Source organism: Meriones unguiculatus (genome assembly GCF_030254825.1).
Source record: "Meriones unguiculatus strain TT.TT164.6M chromosome 13 unlocalized genomic scaffold, Bangor_MerUng_6.1 Chr13_unordered_Scaffold_39, whole genome shotgun sequence".
In the NCBI taxonomy this organism is placed as follows: Eukaryota; Metazoa; Chordata; class Mammalia; order Rodentia; family Muridae; genus Meriones; species Meriones unguiculatus.
The window spans coordinates 1,121,102-1,125,682 of NW_026843648.1; the positions used below are offsets into that span (position 1 = coordinate 1,121,102).

At 40.8% G+C, this 4,581-nt stretch overlaps 1 pseudogene; it reads left to right on the forward strand.

Moving 5' to 3' along the window:
- Positions 1–3,440: 3,440 nt before the first annotated feature.
- On the forward strand, positions 3,441–4,258 carry LOC132651079 (zinc finger protein ZFP2-like; annotated as a pseudogene).
- The last annotated feature ends 323 nt before the right edge of the window (positions 4,259–4,581 follow it).

Genomic DNA, 4,581 nt, shown 5'->3' on the forward strand with positions numbered 1-4,581 from the left:
GTCAATTCCTTCAGCTGTTTGTTTGAACAATCCACTGTTTCTTTTATTTCATTCAGTGATTTAAGCATTTCCTCTTTAAAGGCCACATACCGTTTGGCTGCAGCTTCTTCTATTTCTTTTCATATTTTATTTGTTTCCTCTGTTATCATCTTCTTGAGCATAGATGTTAGGTCGTCTCCTTGAATTTCATTTATGCTGGGGTGTCTAGGGCTATTTGCCCCTGGATAACTGGCTTCTGGAGATGCCATAATGCCCTGGCTTTTGTTGGTTGAACTTTTATGCTGTCCTCTACCCATTGGGCTATCTTAGTTGTTTGAATTTAGTTTCTGGTTGTTCCTGGACTGTTGTAGTTGAGAGAATCCCTTTGGCAGGAAAATGCTTTTTCCTGAAGGAAGCCTTCTCAGCTTTTTGGGTATAGTCCCTGGATGTCTGGTGTTTTTCAGGAGTTGCTACAGCTCACCTCAGACATAGAGACCTGGGTGGTAACTGTGGTCCTGATTAGTCAAGAGGGCTCTCCTCTCACCAGGAGAAGTACTGGAGACAGCTGCCCTCCTTCTGGATTTTCTTGCTGTAAATTTAGTGATCAGCTGCTGTAACCTCTGTGTCCCGTGGTTTGGTCACTTTTGTTAGGGATAACTGGTTGCCCCTTGGAGCAGTATCTGGGGGTTGATCTCAGGGTTCCCAGTCTTTTGTAGGTCTGAGGTTGGGGCTCTGTGCCCCAGAACCCAAGAGATAATCTGTGGCGGGTGAGTACTGCTCTGGTGTCTTGGGGCACTCAGTTCTGTCTGTAAGGAGTAGTTGCTATGAAGCAGGCCTCTGAGCTGGTGGAGCGTGCGCCCACCTGCTAGTCTGCGGGAGCTGAGTTTCCAATCACTCTGTGTTCCCTGTTTGGGCCCAGATCTGTGATGGGTGGCTGTACTCACCTGTTTGCAATTTGCAGTCTGCTAGACTTTCCCTAGGTGACCCCAGCAGCACGGTTTCTTCCTTCTCTGTGGGGTCCTCTCTGGACAGGGTTTCCCAGTCCCTGTTGTACTGGGGTGCGCAGCTTGTCTGTACTGCTGAGCTGAGCGCAAAGCTCTCCTTGCACGGCAGGAGCTCGACTGTGATGGTGGCAGAGACCTTCCGGGGAAAGACTGGGTGACCTGCGATCAGACCTGCAACCCTGCTTCCCCGTGGGGTTCCCCCACGACTGGGACTCCCAGTCTCATGTACCCTTGTGTCCACAGATCAGTCTGGGAATGTGACTGGGACACGCCTGCTTGCGGCTCCAGCCTGGATACCCAAAGCCTGCGTTACCTGGGATTTCTTCCGGGTTCTGGCTGGGTAGCCATGAGAGGACCCGACCGATTCCCACGCTGTGGGAGCCTCCCCTCACCTGGGAAACACGATCGATGTAGTTTCAGGGCCCTGAGTTCAGTCTCCTGGTCTCTGCACGGAGAGTGCTGTCCTGCTTCTCAGACGCGCTGTTCTCCCGGCGCCGCCATCTTGGCTCCCCTTAAAAATATTTTAAATGAAAGATACATTTCCAGTATTCTAAATATCATGCTTTCTGTTGTACATGTGTGTGTATATTTTAGACAGCATTGACCTACAATGATGTGCATGTGAATTTCACTCGAGAAGAGTGGGCTTTGCTGGATCCTTCCCAGAGGAATCTCTACAAAGATGTAATGCTGGAGACCTACAGGAACCTCACTGCTATAGTAGGACAGTGAATTTTTTTTTACCTTTTAAAATATGCGGACCTTTGAAAGAGAAGGGAGAGTGTAAATGAACTGTTTTAAGTGTATTAATTGATGATGTCTAACTTGTTACTAAACCATGTACCTCCATGTTAGGTATTTGATGTGTGCTTGCAAGGCACTCCTCTAAGAAAGAATGCAAGGAAATCATACTTACACAAGATCAATGTTTAAATTGTTTACTCATTAGCGCTATCAGGTAAAAGTGAAATTTGTTTAGTCTCCTACAACTCAGATATGTGTGAATGCATCATGAAATCATGTTATTTATTATTATTCTTTAATAGCGATATAATCATGTATCACAATGTATACAAGTCATTATAACATATGTATATTGAAAGAAACAATGTACCACCCAGAACAACTAAAAGGTATAGTAGTCCCCATTTTGAGTGGATGTTTAAAAATTGATACCTATTATACTTTATATGGGCTATTTACAGCTGCCAGCAGTACAGATAATGACACAGAGGCTTTTTAATATTTTAAAGCTTAGGCAATTTAACTGGGCAGATTCTGAACCCTTTTTTTCCCTAACACAAACCTAGCACAGTGTCCGGATGCATGGCCAGCTCTACTTCTTTGTTCGTGGTCATGTCCATCTGTTAACCTCACTGTCATGCTGGTGAGTAGCCTATCATTTGCTTCCTTCCCAGCAACACTCTCTCACTCAGAAGTTCTGTCCTCCATTTTGTGCAGTGCTATCACTTGTTAGCTCTTTATTATTTCCAATAGATAAGTAAGGCAGGACAAATGTTTACAAAATATATGACAGGTGATCAGCCATAGAACCAACAATAATATGATTTCATCAGTACTTAGCTGGTTGCTGGCTCATCAGTCAGCATTTACCTGTACTGGCACATTTTCACAGAATATACACTAACATCATTTACCTGGCTATTCACCTTCATTAGGAATTCTCACAAAATCACACTGCAAAAAATATAAGTTTTAGGAATATACAAATTATTCTTTTTCTAACAATTATCTTTACATATTTAGTTTGGCGCACAGTATAGGGAAAGTTATTAATCCAGTTAGTGTGTTAAAGCTCTGAGGTATTCTAGTTTTCTATAAATATGTGGTAAAACATCCTATAGAAGAAAGTATATGATAAATGTGTGCCAGGTAAAAAAAATATTTTTACCATCACAGGTATTTTCAAATATGCAAAACAACCCATAGAGAAGAACATCATAAATATAAAAATAATGATGAAAACTCAAAATGTAATTCTTCTTTACCTTTAATTCAAATTGCAAAATTAAGTCATGTGTCAAAAACATCCATTAGTGTAATGAATGTGGAAAAAGTGTCATATGTGCCAAGTATCTTTGCAGGTATGAAAACAATCATTGTGCAGACAAACTCCCTGAAGATACTCAATATGAAGTCTTTGCACTTCACAGTAGTCCCCACACATGTAAAAGTATGCATACTGGTGCAGAGCACTATGAATGTAGCCTATATAGGAATGCCTTTGCACATAAAAGTCATCTCCTAAGACATAAAAGGATACATAGAGGAGAGAAACATCATGAATGTAACCGATGTGGTAAAGCCTTTCTACGTAACAGTCATCTCCTAATACATAAAACAACTCACACTGGAGAGAAACTTTATGAGTGTAATGAATGTGGTAAAGCCTTTGCATGTAACAGTCAACTCCTGCTACATAGAAGAACTCACAGTGGAAAGAAACCTTATGAATGTAACCAATGTGGTAAAGCCTTTGCACGTAACAGTAGTCTTCTAGTACACAAAAGAACTCACACTGGAGAGAAACCTTATGAATGTAACCAATGTGGTAAAGCCTTTGCATGTAGCAGTAGACTTCTAGTACATAAAAGAACTCACAGTGGAGAGAAACCTTATGAATGTAACCAATGTCATAAAGCCTTTGCATTCAAGAGTAGTCTTCTAGTACATAAAAGAACTCACACTGGAGAGAAACCTTATGAATGTAACCAATGTGGTAAAGCCTTTGCATGTAACACTGGTCTCCTAGTACATAAAAGAACTCACAATGGAGAGAAACCTTATGAATGTAACCAATGGTGTAAAGCCTTTGCACGTAACTGTAGTCTTCTAGTACATAAAAGAACTCACACTGGAGAGAAACCTTATGAGTGTAATGAATGTGGTAAAGCCTTTGCATGTAACAGTCATCTCCTGCTACATAGAAGAACTCACAGTGGAGAGAAACCTTATGAATGTAACCAATGTGGTAAAGCCTTTGCATGTAACAGTAACCTTCTAGTACATAAAAGAACTCACACTGGAGAGAAACCTTATGAATGTAACCAATGTGGTAAAGCCTTTGCATCGAACAGTCATCTCCTAAGACATAAAAAAACACTGGAGAGAAACCTTATGGGTGTAATGAATGTGGTAAAGCCTTTCCATGTAACAGTCATCTCCTGCTACATAGAAGAACTGACAGTGGAGAGAAACCTTATGAATGTAACCAATGTGGTAAAGCCTTTGCAGATAACAGTGTTCTCCGAAGACATAAAAATTCATGTTGCAGAAAATCCTTATGAATATAACTGATGTCATGAAGTCTTTTCATGTAAGACTTATCTTGAACAAGAACACTTATTGGAGTGAAACCCTATGAATATAACCAATGAGTGAAAAATTTTGCACGCCATAATAATCTCCATGTACATAGAAGAAGCACACTGGATAGAAACTTTATGAATGCAACCAATGTGATAAAGCATTTTGACATAATAGTAATCTCCTATGACATAAAGAAAGCACACTGGAGAGAAGCCTTATGAATGTAACTAAGGTGATAAAGCCATTGCATGTAACAGTAGTCTCCTAA